Genomic DNA, 16,818 nt, shown 5'->3' on the forward strand with positions numbered 1-16,818 from the left:
GTGTATAATGTCACTGGTGATCACTGTATTACCTGTACACTACACAAATACTGTCATGGTGTGGTGGTATTTGTCCCTTGCATGTGGTATTATTAGGTCACTATATGGTGGTAATATGTGGTCTGGTCATGGTGTGGTGGTATTTTTTCCTTGTATGTTATTATCCGGTCACTATGTTGTGGTAATATGTGGTCTGGTCATGGTGGGGTGGTATTTGTGTCTTGTATGTGGTATTATTGGGTAAGTTTGTGGTAGTAATATGTGGTCTGGCCATGGTGTTGTGGTATTTGTTCTTTGTATGTGGTATTATTTGGTCACTATGTGGTGGTAATATGGTGATATATGGTCTGATCATATTATGGCGGTATTTGTTCCTTGTATGTGGTATTATTTGGTCACTATGTGGTGGTAATATGTGGTCTGGTCACAGTGTGGTGGCATTTGTCCCTTGTATGTAGTATTATTCTGTTACTATGTGGTGGTAATATCTAGTCCGGCAGATGTGCTCGATTGGGTTTAGGTCTGGGGAACGGGCATTCCAGTCCATATCATCAATGCCTTAATTGTGCAGGAGCAGCTGACACACTTCAAACACATGAGATCTAGCATTTTCATACATCAGAAGGAACCCTTGGCCCAGTGTATCTGCATATGATCTCTCAATGGGTCTGAGGATCTCATTCCCGTGCTTAATGACAGTCATGGTACCTCTGGCTAGCACATGGATGGCTGTGTGGCCCTTCAAAGAAATGCCTCCCCAAACCATTACTGTGCCACTGCCAAACCAGTCATGCTGAAGGATGTTGCAGGATGCAGAATGTTCTCCATGGCGTCTCCAGACTCTGTCATGTCTGTCACATCTGTCAGATGTGCTCAATGTGAACCTGCTCTCATCTGTGAAGAGAACAAGACGTCAATGTTGAATCTTGGCATTCTCTGGAAAATGCCAATCGCTCTGCATGGTGTTTGGCTGTAAGCACAACACCCACTTGTGTACGTCGGGCCCTCATATCCTCATGGAGTCTGTTTCTGACAGTTTGAGCAGACACATTGATGTTAATGGCATGCTGGAGGTCATTTTGCAGGGCTCTTGCACTGCTCCTCCTGCTCCTCCTTGAACAAAGGAGGAAGTAGCAGTCCTGCTGCTAGGTTACTGCCCTCCTATGACCGCCTTCACGTTTTGTGGTGTCCTGGCCTGTCTCCTGGTATCTTCTCCATGCTCTGGACACTGTGCTGAAAGACACAGCTACCCTTCTTGCCACAGCTCATACTGATGTGCCATCCTGGATGAGCTGCACTACCTGAGCAACTTCTGCGGGTTGTAGACACTAGAGATGAACAAACTATTCAAGGTTTAGTATGGTTCAGAGAACGTCCTGATGTTTTCCAAACATGTTTGTCGAGCGGTTCGCCTAACATACCCAAAGTCAATTGAATTCAATGGGAGGCAAAATCAAATGCAATAACAACACCTTAAGGGTGACCAAAAAGCTTCCCAAGCACCTCAAATTAGAGGCAGGCACCAGCAAAAGTGGCATCAATTGACCCAGAGTACAAATAGTCTATGCATGAAACAGGGCCCGGGACAAGGCTTGGACCAGCATTTCTAGCTGAAACATTGATTAGTAACTGGTGTAGGCCTGGTGCTCTTAGAGACCTGCCAAATTCAGGCAACACACATGAAGGAGACCCAACATGGAGTCCAAATATCTCCAAAAATTAGGAAATTAGGGGCAGACAACAGGAAAAGTTACATTAATTGACCCACAGAAATTTGATAATGGCAGCAGTCAGCCATGGGCCATGCATGAGGTATCAGGGTCTGGGCCAACAGTTAGAGCTTTTAATTTAAGTTTAAATTAAGACCTGGTGGATAAGGGCGCAGCACAAAATGCACAAGTATCAGCTTGATCGACCACAAATGTTAGAAAAACTTAAGGATAGTTAAAAAAGGTAGTTGACTGATGATCAATTCACCCACAGTAGAAATTTGATAATGGTGCAGCAGTAGTCAGCCATGGACCATACATGAGTTATCAGGGTCTGGGCCAGCATTTATAATTTTTAATTTAAGTTTAAATTAAGACGAGGTAGGGTCCAAGCAGAATCCAGTCCCTCATGACCAGATATTAACCCCCAGGAGTAGAGGTGATAGTAATGAGACTGAGATACCTGAATCCCCTGGGTAAGGTTTCTCTTTTTAGAGAGTGGCATTTCAAGCATGCCGAGATAAGGAGACTTTTAAGCTGCAGTGCTCCTCTGGGAAATATTCAAATTTCCTGGTGTCTTCCCCTAATTTTTCAAAATGTTTGGACTTCAAGTTGGGTTACCTTCATATGTGTTGCCTGAATTTGGCAGGGCTCAAAGAGCACCAGGCCTACAACTGTCACTCATCCACCTATTACTGATCAATGTTTAAGGTACAAATGCTGGTTCAAACCCTGTCCCAGACCCTGTTCCATGCATCCATGCTGCACATATTATACTATTTGTACTCTGAGTCAGTTGGGCGGTTGGAAAGTTGTGACGCTGGGGGTAAGCAAGTGTAATTTGGTTGCCACCTCTGACGACTGTACTGTGTGTGATGTTAAGGTGGAGGAAGAGATGGAAAGGCCACTTTATGCAGTGCTTGCCATCCACTGGAGCACATGCTCTTTCTGACCCTCATTTCCAAGGCATACCCCGGTGCAGCTGCCAAAGAAAGGGAGTCGAGTAGACTGCCCAATAACTGAAGTTGTCAGTTGTCTTTGGTAGGGACAAGCCAGTGTTCTTCATTAGAGCTTCCTACTGGAAGTACACAGCAAGTACAGTGTCTGGAAAAACACTATTAGCAGACACAATTTAGATTCTGAAATGTGTACGCCTGGCTGGATCACACTATTAGCACAAACTATTTAGATTCTGAAATGTGGACTCCTGGCTGCACCACACTATTAGTACAAACAATTTAGATTCTGAGATGTGGACTGCACCACACTATTAGCAGAAAGGATTAAGGATTAAAATTCTGAAATGTGGACTCCTTGCTGCACCACACTATTAGCACAAACGATTTAGATTCTGAAATGTGGACTCTTGGCTGTACCACACTATTAGCACAAGCTATTTAGATTCTCAAATGTCGACTTCTGGCTACACCACACTATTAGCACAAGTGATTTAGATGCTGGAAGGTCGATCTGACACAAAATCCTATCTAGCGGAACTAGCTGACAATAAACCGCCTAGCTAATTATTTGACTACTTGCAGCAGCAGGAGCAGCCTATCTGACCTGTTACAGTGACAAAATTGCAGAAAAACAACATGTCCACTTTTTATATGGAGAGGGACATGTGACTTTGGCAGCCAATGACAGAAGCCCTTGTGTCTGGATGTTGAGGATGGTTTCTGCGCCTTGATTGGCTGCTGGAATCTCCACACAAAAAGTTAAGAAAAAAAATAAAGTTCACCACTACTCTGACATCTCCCAAACTCATTACACACATGCCTGGCTCATCATACAGCACCACTATCCTAGCCAAAGTCCTAACAAAAGCATTGGTGAAAACTCGATGATTTATTGACCTTTGGCTAATTTTGAGAATAAATTCTCGGGAATCTGAACACGAATCCGAATGTGTAATGTTCGTGTTGAACTTGAGATTGGTGAACATTTTCCGAACAAGTTCATCTCTAATGAAGGTGCAAACAGCCTTGGGTGGGTAAAGGGGTTAAACTCATCCCACCTCCCCTCTAACCTGTGGATGATGACCTGAGGCACAGATGTGGGTATATAAAGGGATCTCTATCATTCTGCAAGAGGAATCAAGAGAACCAAAGCCATGACACTATGACTCCTTAAAGGAACATTCTACCAGGGCAACATGGCTTCATCAAGAGGGACTCAGATTTGACATTCCACAGGATGTTAGCTTAGGGGACCCTGGTCCTGGATGGAAGAATGCATATCTGCTCCATTGACCAACACTGAACCCATGGATACATTTGGGAAGCCAAGATTTTGACCCAGCGGTCACCTAAGCCACATGGATATATTTTGGGAAGCTAGGATTGGGACTGACCAGTCACCTGGCTCCATGGAGATGTTTAGAGAAGCCAGGTTGTGACCCTCTGGCCAACTGGCCATGTACCTCAATGGACTGTCAGTTTCCTATGCTTGTCGTTACCTTCTCTTTGTGGGTGCTGGCCAAAATCAGGGTGTCACTGGCGGGGGTAGTCGGCCCTGGAACTGCCAAAGTTGCAGCTGCTGTAATCCCGACAAGTCAGCGGAAGGTTGAGACTATAATTTTGCTCCATCTTGGGTATTTTGCTGGGACTGTTCTATATGTTATTGTCTGATTGGGTGTTCAATAAAGTATTGCCACTCTGCTTTACCCTCACTGTGTTATCTGAGTAGTATTATGCCCACGTGATAAGGAGAGCGGGCGTTCAGTGGAATGAGCCCTGGCCCATGCAGTCTTGAGCCAGCGGACTAGAGCACCCACTGACCACATTTGGTGTCAGTAGTGGGATAGTACTCAGCTCAGTGGATCAGGGAGAGCTGGTTCGTAGACATCGTCCAAGGGCTCCACAATCAAGTAGGCCTATAGACAGACTCAGCAAATCATAGGTGAGGCATACACAGCTGGTTTCAGATGGCACTATGTCCAACCACACTAACTCTTCCTTAGGAAGAGGACCAGAGTGGATGTATAACCACAACAAAAAACGGCAACTACAGGTGCTGTGCCAGCTTCAACAGATTGAATATCAGGCCACTGACATTTGATCGGATTTAATCCAGGTTCCTCAAGATGTGGAGGATTCCGTTTGTGGATGCAATGGATATGAGTCAGTTATCGTCAATTATGTGTGGAATTATTTCTAAGAAAGACATGTAATATGCTCTGAGGAAACTGGATGATACACATAGTTTTGTTCAAATGAAGGTGAGACCTCTGATATTCGTCTTTGTGCTTAAAGGCATGCTGATGGACTGTCCCGATAAGTGGAGAAGGATGATTGGGAAGACTATCACCTCTGAATAATTAAAATTGTGGAGCAATGCAACAACACAGCATTAACCCCTTTCTGACCTCGGACGGGATAGTACGTCCGAGGTCAGAACTCCCGCTTTGATGCGGGCTCCGACGGTGAGTCCGCATCAAAGCCGGGACATGTCAGCTGTTTTGAACAGCTGACATGTGCCCGCAATAGTGGCAGGTAAATTCACAATCCACCCGCCACTATTAACTAGTTATACAGTATGCCTCTGTTAATCGCTGACAGCGGCATTTAACTAGCGCTTCTGTCCATCAGGCCGGAAATGAGCACATCGCTGACCCCCATCACGTGATCGGGGATCAGCAATGAGTCGGCATGACAATCAGAGGTCTATTGAAGACCTCTATGGTTTTTGATGCTGCATTGCTGTGAGCGCCACCCTGTGGTGGGCACTCAAGCAATGCAGTAATTCAGCTACATAGGAGCAATCTGGGCATCACTCCTATGTAGCAGAGCCGATTGAGTTGTGCCAACTTCTAGCCTCCCATGGAGGCTATTGAAGCATGGCAAAAGTAAAAAAAAAGTTTTAAAAAATATGAAACAAATAAAAAAAATATAAAAGTTTAAATCACCCCCTTTTGCCCCATTCAAAATAAAACAAAAAAAATTCAAATATACACATATTTGGTATCACCGTGTTCATAATCGCCCAATCTATCAATAAAAAAAGGATTAACCTGATTGCTAAATGGTGTAGTGAGAAAATAAATCAAAATGCCAGAATTACGTTTTTTTGGTCGCCGTGACATTGCATTAAAATGCTATAACAGGCAATCAAAAGAACTTATCTGCACCAAAATGGTATCATTAAAAACGTCAGCTCAGCACACAAAAAATAAGCCCTCACCCAACCCCAGATCAAGAAAAATGGAGACGCTACGGGTATCGGAAAATTGCGCAATTTTTTTTGTAGCATAGTTTGGAATTTTGTTTTACCAATTCGATAAAAAATAACCTAGACATGTTTGGTGACTCCCCCATGTTTCCACACAAACGTTGTTTTTCAACACTACCTGAATCCTTCTGGACATGTTCTCGATCAGATTTAAGCATGTGTTGACAGAAATCTGATTCCAGGTCTCTTCTACATGTTCCCAAAGATGATTGTCTCTAAAATGATGGTAGTCTCATGGTCAAAGCAATAGTGGATGATGAAATATGGAGCCTGAAAGTCAAAAGTCAAAACATTTTTATCATTTTGCTCATCAGTGTATATCAGCATTCATAGAACCTTTGTTTTAGATCGCATGCTTGCTTCTCAAAATCAGACTCCGTAGAACAAATTCTGCAAAGACAGAGGAATTGTCCTGTCGAGAGAGATTGTATCATGAATCTATAGCATGAGGAGGAGGCATGTAAAACATTTTCCTTGAAGTAGATTTTCTAAAAATGTACCATATTATTGCAATCTCTTTCTAAAGTGACATCAAGGCATTCAATGTTAGCTTGGTCACACTGATATGTGATAAGGATATTGGGATCATTGTTGTTACAACGTCATAAATTCATATAGGGATTATTGAGATCCGTGCAAGATAAAAAAATATTATCGATGTACCGTGCCAAAAGTAGAATGTGGTTCATCGATGCCTGTTGATCTGACAAGAAGAGGTTCCTCTCCCACAGCACAAGGAACAGGTTGGCGTTGACGGGGTCAAAGAAGCATCTATACCTTTTCTTTAGAGCTTAACACATTCGCCCCGAAGCCTGTTGTCACCTTCCTGACCAGGCAAATTTTTACAATTCTGACCACTGTCAATTTATGAGGTCATAACTCTAGAACAGCAAATCCAATAGAAAGTAGATACTCCAGCTCCGATAAAATTGAAGTCTTTATTAATCCAAAATGGTTAAAACATAGTCCTTACAGTTGGTGGACCAAACAGGTGTATGTTAATTATGGCAACGCGTTTCGACCTAGATCGGTCTTACTCATGCCTCTATCACAATACATATGAGAGCTATATATATATAGTGTTTGTGAATAAAGTTCCGCCCTCTTTACATCACATGATTTCAAACATAAGGTCCTGCAAACATATACACTCACCGGCCACTTTATTAGGTACACCATGCTAGTAACGGGTTGGACCCCTTTTGCCTTCAGAACTGCCTCAATTCTTCGTGGCATAGATTCAACAAGGTGCTGGAAGCATTCCTCAGAGATTTTGGTCCATATTGACATGATGGCATCACACAGTTGCCGCAGATTTGTCGGCTGCACATCCCAAAGATGCTCCATACAAGGCAGGATGGATCCATGCTTTCATGTTGTTTACGCCAAATTCTGACCCTACCATCCGAATGTCGCAGCAGAAATCGAGACTCATCAGACCAAGCAACGTTTTTCCAATCTTCTACTGTCCAATTTCGATGAGCTTGTGCAAATTGTAGCCTCAGTTTCCTGTTCTTAGCTGAAAGGAGTGGTACCCGGTGTGGTCTTCTGCTGCTGTAGCCCATCTGCCTCAAAGTTCGACGCACTGTGCGTTCAGAGATGCTCTTAGGCCTACCTTGGTTGTAACGGGTGGCGATTTGAGTCACTGTTGCCTTTCTATCAGCTCGAACCAGTCTGCCTATTCTCCTCTGACCTCTGGCATCAACAAGGCATTTCCGCCCACAGAACTGCCGCTCACTGGATTTTTTTTCTTTTTCGGGCCATTCTCTGTAAACCCTAGAGATGGTTGTGCGTGAAAATCCCAGTAGATCAGCAGTTTCTGAAATACTCAGACCAGCCCTTCTGGCACCAACAACCATGCCACGTTCAAAGGCACTCAAATCACCTTTCTTCCCCATACTGATGCTCGGTTTGAACTGCAGGAGATTGTCTTGACCATGTCTACATGCCTAAATGCACTGAGTTGCCGCCATGTGATTGGCTGATTAGAAATTAAGTGTTAACAAGAAGTTGGACAGGTGTACCTAATAAAGTGGCCAGTGAGTGTATATACATTCAATATACAAATTAAAAAAATAACACTAAACAATTAGCAATAGTGATACAATATTTTGTTTCGTTTGTTTAAGCCTTTGGGAAAGCGAGTATTTAAATTATAAATCCAAAACGCCTCCCTTGTGAGTAGGCGTCTCTTAATATCTCCTCCTCGACTCGGCGGATAGATTTTTTTAATGCCATGCACTTTGAGAGATGAAATATCCCCATTATGTATCGTAAAAAAATGTTTAGCAGCCATTGATACATTTCTATTAGTAGTATTGCACATATTGACATCTCTAAGGTGCTCCGTTATGCGTGTTTTTAATTTACGCGATGTGCAGCCCACATAGGAAATCTGACATATGGTGCAGTCTATTTTATAAACTACATTTTTCGTATGACAATTGATAAAGCTATTAATGTTATAACTTTTAGTTTTATCAGAATTCCAAAATTCATTTCCCAGCAGGGAGTGGTGATTTCACCTCACACCTGAATGAATCTGAAAGACTTATGAAAACTGAAATGAGAGTATGGTGGAACCTTACCACTTTACAAAACTATGTGGCTAAAGAAATGGTTCCAAGAGGTCTTAGGATCAAAAAAATCTCCACTACATTCTATTCAGATGATTTAAAAAAAGAGTGGAATCAGATCCTAACTAATTGCTCCCTGAACCTAATGAGACTTATAATAAAAAGTGAGGAAATTAAGCTAAAGAAAGCTCAAGAAAATGTGGAGAAAATAAAAAACACTTTGGAAGAATATAAATTATTACCACATTATGAGTCATCTTTGGAGAAAGTGAGAGGCAATGTCTGCACATTGGAAGATGACATAATGAACCGCAAAAGACGTAAATTTGAGAGAGATTTCAATGATTATTCCACAGACAGTGTGTATGATTGGAGTTGATGGGAAAGGAATCGCAAATCTCCCAAATCCATCTTAAAAAATAGCCATGCTCGTTACAAATCCAATACCAGACCTCAGGTGAATTTCCCGTCTACAGAACTTGATTCATCTGATACAAATGCTAGTACTTCGGATACATCTATACCAAATTATACACTGGAAAATAGAAAAAACTTGGAAAGACGTCAAAAAACGTAAGAGACGAGCCGGGAGAAAACATAAGAAATCCCCCGGGAGTAACGACTCGCAACAAAAAGAAATACAAGCAGTAAAAAAAAGCAATGTGGTTAATTTATCCTCTCAAAGTTTGACACAGGACCAACTAGAAGTATTGGCTTTGGGACTTAATTTTGTGCCAGATGCTGATTTTAATTTGTTTATGACCATTCTTGATATCAACAAATTTGTAAGAAATCTGACTTAAAAAAAACATTTTTTTTCAGATGAAACAACAGCAAATCAAGATTATGATATGGAAATAAATGAATTTGAAAATCTAGGTTTCAAAGAACAGGTCACTTTGAACTGTCTAATGAAACTATCTAAGGAAAATCAAACAGAAATAACGGAAGGGTCCACAAATATATCAAAAAATCTGAAGACCAAAAATCCATACTTCTATCCCATACAAACCAGAGTAAATTGTATGGACAAATTTCAAGAACTTGTTGAGAAGGATCTAAAGGATTTGGAATGTAGTCTAAACAAAAATAAAAAAAGAAAAAATTTATCACATCGGCATTGGAAATCACTTAATGAATTAAAATCTCTAAAGAATATTATTATTAAGAGGAGTGATAAGGGTGGTTTAATAGTCATTCTGAATGAAAGTGATTATAAGGATAAAATGTATGAACTCTTATCTGATAGTGCTACCTATGAAAAATTGAAAAAGAATCCAACTAAAGAATATAATGAGAAAATTATGAAAGTGATTGAAGAGGGTGTATTTTTAGCAACCATTAATAAAAAACAAGCTGAATACCTATATGTAGAAGCCCCAAAAATGCCCATTATGTACGGTCTCCCCAAGGTGCACAAAAGTACAGGTTTACCAGCTATGCGACCGATAATATCAGGTATAGGTTCTATGTCAGAACACCTATGTGAATGGGTAGACTCATTATTACAACCTATGGTAAGAAAAATGCCAGGATATGTTAAAGACTCTAGAGAAATTCTGAGAATTTTTAAAAATCGAAAATGGGAAAAAAACCATATTTGGTTGAGTTGTGACGTAGTCTCATTATACACAAGCATACCTCATGACATAGCCATGAAAGCGCTAGAATTTCATTTAAAAGACTATGGTCAATATTCTCAAGATCTAATAGACTTCTTATTAAAAGTAACATTTTTTCTAATGAAACACAACATTTTTTCATTTGATGGTGAAGTATATGCTCAGAAGTCGGGAGTACCAATGGGGGCGAAGTACTCGCCGTCTCTGGCTAATTTGACAATGGCGTATTGGGAACAAGAATTTATTTACTCTGTTGAAAATCCATATGTTGACCACATCTCCTGGTATGGCAGATACATAGATGATACCCTCATTATTTGGGGGGGTGATGTGTCTGCCATACCGGGATTTGTGGAATACATTAATTCCAATAGATTTGGCATAAAATTTACATATGTTCAGGATAAAAAATCTATTTCCTTTTTAGACTTAGAACTGAGTGGTACCGTTGGTGAAAAAATCACTAGTCGAACTCATATAAAACCAATTAGTGGCAATACAATTTTACATGCTGATAGTAGTCACCCAGCCCATACAATAAAATCTATACCAGTAGGAGAGTTTACTAGGTTAAAAAGAAACTGTAGCAAAGAAGAGGATAAATTGAAAGAATTTCATGAAATGAAAAATAAATTTAAAGCCAGAAACTATCCGAACTGGACAATAAATTGAGCCATCAATATAGTGGGGAAAAAACAAAGAGAAGACTTATTAGTCCCGAGCAGAATCAACATTTGCGCAAATAATAAGAATGAAAATAAAAAATATGCAAATAATTTACATCTGTGTTTACAATTTTCCCCCCAATTTAAGTTGATTAGAAAAATTATTAATAAAAGATTACCTATCCTTTATGAAGACGATACATTGCTCCATCTACTACAGGATGGAGTAAATATAGTTGCAAGGAGGACACAAATAATTGGTGACATAATTGCCCCGAATTCACCACAGACCCATACTAGATCTAGGTCTAATACCTGGCTAGACTGTAAGGGTTTTTATAGATGCGGTACCGCAGCATGTAGCACATCTGCCCATGCGCAACTGGGAAATGAATTTTGGAATTCTGATAAAACTAAAAGTTATAACATTAATAGCTTTACCAATTGTCATACGAAAAATGTAGTTTATAAAATAGACTGCACCATATGTCAGATTCCCTATGTGGGCTGCACATCGCGTAAATTAAAAACACGCATAACGGAGCACCTTAGAGATGTCAATATGTGCAATACTACTAATAGAAATGTATCAATGGCTGCTAAACATTTTTTTACGATACATAATGGGGATATTTCATCTCTCAAAGTGCATGGCATTGAAAAAATCTATCCGCCGAGTCGAGGAGGAGATATTAAGAGACGCCTACTCACAAGGGAGGCATTTTGGATTTATAATTTAAATACTCGCTTTCCCAAAGGCTTAAACAAACGAAACAAAATATTGTATCACTATTGCTAATTGTTTAGTGTTATTTTTTTTAATTTGTATATTGAATGTATATATATGTTTGCAGGACCTTATGTTTGAAATCATGTGATGTAAAGAGGGCGGAACTTTATTCACAAACACTATATATATTTAGCTCTCATATGTATTGTGATAGAGGCATGAGTAAGACCGATCTAGGTCGAAACGCGTTGCCATAATTAACATACACCTGTTTGGTCCACCAACTGTAAGGACTATGTTTTAACCATTTTGGATTAATAAAGACTTCAATTTTATCGGAGCTGGAGTATCTACTTTCTATTGGATTTACTGCTGCTAGGACATCTGGGTCAGGACGAACTCCCGTGCTCCGTACCTGCAGGTCTGGTTTGGTGAGCTGGCTATGGCTTTTTAAGCCGTTTTTTTATTTATGTGCTGATAACTCTAGAACACTTCAAGAGATCCCAGTGATTCTGAGATTGTTTTCTCTTGACATATTGTACTTCATGATAGTGGTAACATTTCTTTAATATGACTTGCGATTATTTGTGAAAAACATGGAAATTCGGAGAAAATTTCACAATTTTCAAACTTTTAATTTTTATGCCCTTAAATCAGAGAGTCATATTGCACAAAATAGTTAATAAATAACAATTCCCACATGTCTACTGTACATCAGCACAATTTTTGAAACAAAATTTTTTTTAGTTAGGAAGTTATAAGGGTTAAAACTTGACCAGCGACTTCTCATTTTTACAACAAAATTTGCAAAACCATTTTTTTTGGGACCACCTCACATTTGAAGTGACTTTGAGGGGCCTATATGTCAGAAAATACCCAAAAGTGACACCATTCTAAAAACTGCACCCCTCAAGGTACTCAAAACCACATTCAAGAAGTTTATTAATCCTTCAGGTGCTTCACAGGAATTTTTGGAATGTGGAAGGAAAAATTAAACATTTACTTTTCTTTCACAAACATTTTCCTTTACACCTATTTTGTTTTTACTTTCACAAGGGTAACAGTAGAAAATGGACCATACAATCTGTTGTGCAATTTCTCCTGAGCATGCCGATACCCCATATGTGGGGGAAATGTACTGTTTGGGCACGTGGCAGGGCTCGCAAGGGAAGAAGCTCCATTTCACTTTTTGAATGTATAATTTACTGGAATAATTAGCGGATGCCATGTTGCGTTTGGAGAGCCCCTGATGTGCCTAAACAGTGGAAACCCCCAACAAGTGACAACATTTTTGAAACTAGACCCCTTAGGGAAATTATCTAGATGTGTATTGAGCACCTTGAACCCACAGGTGCTTCACAGAAGTTCATGACGTTAAGCCGTGAAAAAAAAACAACAAATTTTTGCCAGATAAATCTTTTTTAGCTCCAAATTTTGCATTTTCATAAGGGTAACAGGAGAAATTGCTCCATACCATTTGTTGTGCAATTTCTCCTCAGTGCTCAGATACCCAATATGTGGAGGAACACAACTGTTTGGGTGCATAGGAGGACTTGGAAAGTCGCGTTTGGAGAGACCCTGATGTGCCTAAACAGTGGAAACCCCCCACAAGTGACACCATTTTAGAAACTCAGAAAATTTGGAAATGAGGGAATTATTATTAAATGGTAGAATGGACATGTCTAAAAACAATTTAGCAGCCTACAAACCATCAGTTTATTTCATGTTGTCGTACAGGGACTCGATGTCCCCGATTAAGGTATCATTGCCAAATGGAGACCCTTAACTTTTTCAGGACTTCCCCATGTATGTGATGAAAGATGGAAGGCATTCAACTAAAGGTTGAAGTTTAGAATAAGTCTAATGATTTATATGCTCCATTACCCCTCTCTGTAATGATTAGTGTCCACGGTGGTGTACTGATGTTCTTATGGATCTTTGGGAGGAGATTCAGAGTAGGAATAGTAGGCTCAATGATCTACAGTGCGGAAACCAGTTGCTTTGTAATAACATTATTTCCCGATTGGAGAATAATCTGTAATTGTGATACAAATGCAGGCAAGGGGTTGAATGTAAGTTTTCTATTGCATATTTTGTTTCTGAATTGGCATAATGCTTCTTTTTTGTACATTGGCTTTGTCCAAATGACGATATCACCCCCTTGTCTGCTGGCTTCAGCACTACCTCAGATAAATTTTGTAAATAAAAGGAGAAGTACATGTTCCCCTGTAGATAACTTACCATGCATGTGTTGGGGAATCTGTAGGAAGTCTTTGGCGTCAATTTGGACAAATAAATCTACATTTGAGCAGGAAGGGAAGAAGGGGGATTTCTTGGAGCATGACCAAATGTAACTTGGTATCTTACCTGCTTCGGATGTATTGTGTTTGATGGAAAGATCTTCTAATATCTGTAAACCAGTTGTTCTTCCTCTGTGGGGAATAGAGCATGTAAATTGTCTGCAAAAAACTGTTTTTTGAAAATCAGAAATTGTGAATATCTTTATTGGTGGTAGAAGTGTCAAATTTAGATACTGAGGAAAATGACAATCCTTTCACCAGTAGGGCCATATCTATAAGGGATAAAATGTGTGTACTTAAGTTAATTACCTTATTGTCGTTTCTTTTCTGTTCAGGTGATCTGTATTGTCGACGTTTGCAGGGGTGATAATTAGATAATTATAATCCCTTTTCCTTTTAAATATTGCCCCTGACTGAGTAGTCACAAGAATATAAAAAATCTGTCACTCTTAAAAGATTATTGCAGAAAAATTTATTACACATAGGTAATCCCAATATCTTGTGTGACGTTAATAATAATTAATAATAATAATTTTATTTATATAGCGCCAACATATTCCGCAGCGCTTTACAACTTATAGAGGGGACTTATACAGACAACAGACATTACAGCATAACAGAAATCACAGTTCAAAACAGATACCAGGAGGAATGAGGGCCCTGCTGCTCGCAAGCTTACAATCTATGAGGAAAAGGGGAGACACAAGAGGTGGATGGTAACAATTGGGTCTTACAATCAGACCTTCCTCAGACTAGGATTAGGGTACCGTCACACAGTGGCATTTTTATCGCTATGACGGCACGATTCGTGACGTTCTAGCGATATCGTTACGATCTCGCAGTGTCTGACACGCTACTGCGATCAGACACCCTGCTGAGAATCGTACGTCGTAGCACATCGTTTGAAACTTTCTTTCGTCGCTGGATCTCCCGCTGTCATCGCTGGATCGTTGTGTGTGAGAGCGATCCAGTGATGCGTTCGCTGGTAACCAGGGTAAACATCGGGTTACTAAGCGCAGGGCTGCGCTTAGTAACCCGATGTTTACCCTGGTTACCAGCGTAAAAGTAAAAAAAACCAAACCGTACATACTCACCATCTGATGTCCGTCAGGTCCCTTGCCGTCTGCTTCCCGCTCTGTCTGTCTGCCGGCCGGAAAGTGAGAGCAGATCACAGCGGTGACGTCACTGCTGCGCTCTGCTCTCACTGTACGGCTGCACTCAGTCAGAGCAGGAAGCAGACGGCAAGGGACCTGACGGACATCAGATGGTCAGTATGTACTGTTTGTTTTTTTTTACTTTTACGCTGGTAACCACGGTAAACATCGGGTTACTAAGCGCGGCCCTGCGCTTAGTAACCCGATGTTTACCCTGGTTACCAGCGAACCTCGGCATCGTTGGTCGCTGGAGAGCGGTCTGTGTGACAGCTCCCCAGCGACCACACAACGACTTACCAATGATCACGGCCAGGTCGTATCGCAGGTCGTGATCGTTGGTAAATCGTATAGTGAGACGGTACCCTTAAGCAAAGAGACAAAACAATATATAAATATAATTAAACCCAATTGGTCAAAATGATTGCGAAAAATTGAAAATCACAGAAGCAGCGATGTAGATTGGGTCACATTCACAAGAAATGTACATATAAAAAATGTCAAAGTGATTTGGACAAAAACAATATAGAACAATATAAAACAATACAAATCAGTTTATATAAATTCATGAATAGAGCACCTAGAGGTATGGAAGTATACTAATATAAGTAATAACCAGAATAGATTAGTACAACTGTAAGTGTACATTTTTGGAGACTATATAAGAAAAAATAAAAAAAAATGAAAAAAAGAATAATAAAAAAATAATAAAAAATAAAATAAATAAGAAAAAATATGAAAATAAATAATCTTTATTTTTATATAGCGCTAACTGTTGTGGATTCTGTTTGTGGGCTCCCTCTGGTGGTTGCTGCTGGTACTGGGTGACTTTGGTGGGTTGCGGCCTTTGGTTTCCACCTGTCCATCAGAGGCTGGGTGTTTCCTATTTTACCTGGCCTTTCTGTCATTCCCTTGCCGGCTATCAATGTATTCAGATGTGCTCTGTTTGGTTCCTGCCTACCTGCTCCCAGATCTTTCAGGATAAGCTAAGTGCTGATTTTCAGTTGTTTGGTTTTTTGTCCAGCTTGCTTATTATGTCTCTATGCTAGCTGGTAGCTCTAGTGGACTGAGGTTCTCCCCATGTGCCATGAGTTGGCACATGGGTTCTTGTAATCTCAGGATGGTTTTTTTGATTAGGGTTTTTTGCTGACCGCTCAGTCCCCTTTTGTATCTTTCTGCTTTCTAGTTTACAGCGGGCCTCAATTTGCTAAAGCTATATATATCATCTCTATGTGTGTGCCTTCCTCTCATTTCACCGTCAATACATGTGAGGGGGCAACTATATCTTTTGGGGTTCATTCCTCTGGAGGCAAGTGAGGTCTTATTTTCTCTGCAGTACTAGTTAGCTCTTAGGCTGGTGCGTGGCGTCTAGAACCAACGTAGGCACGCTCCCTGGCTATCTCTAGTTGCGTTTGTCAGGCGTAGGGCAGCGGTCAGCCCAGGTTCCATCACCCTAGAGCTCGTCCGTTATTTATTTGTACTTTGCTTGTCCTGTGCTATCCCTAGCCATTGGGGATTCATGACAGTATAGCCGGCCCACAAAGTGTTAATATTTTGGGCTGAAGCAGGAGAAATAGAAGTGTTTAAGGGAAATTTTTTTTTTTTTTTTTTTCCCTTCAGAGTTTTGCTGCCTAGCCCTTAATTGCTGTCTAGCTGCTTCTTACCTCCTCTTAACCCTTGAATGGCTCTGATCTTAGCTGTTTAACATGGATGTCCAGAGTTTGGCTTCCAGCCTGAGTAATCTCGCGGCAAAAGTTCAAAACATACAGGATTTTGTTGTTCACACTCCCATGTCTGAACCTAGAATTCCTATTCCAGAGTTCTTTTCTGGAGAT

The 16,818-nt window shown here is 40.4% G+C and overlaps 1 long non-coding RNA gene across 1 annotated transcript in view; it reads right to left on the reverse strand.

The window, feature by feature from the left end:
- Nucleotides 1-14,270, reverse strand: part of LOC143773501 (uncharacterized) — a 73,537-nt gene extending 59,267 nt beyond the window's left edge. The window contains exons 1-3 of the long non-coding RNA XR_013215203.1: nt 14,142-14,270; nt 13,900-13,964; nt 6,058-6,209 (exon numbers count right to left, since the gene is read on the reverse strand). This is a non-coding gene — a long non-coding RNA (uncharacterized LOC143773501). The remainder of the gene's footprint in view (nt 1-6,057; nt 6,210-13,899; nt 13,965-14,141) is intronic.
- Nucleotides 14,271-16,818: the final 2,548 nt, after the last annotated feature.

Source organism: Ranitomeya variabilis, chromosome 5, assembly GCF_051348905.1.
Source record: "Ranitomeya variabilis isolate aRanVar5 chromosome 5, aRanVar5.hap1, whole genome shotgun sequence".
Taxonomy (NCBI): domain Eukaryota; kingdom Metazoa; phylum Chordata; class Amphibia; order Anura; family Dendrobatidae; genus Ranitomeya; species Ranitomeya variabilis.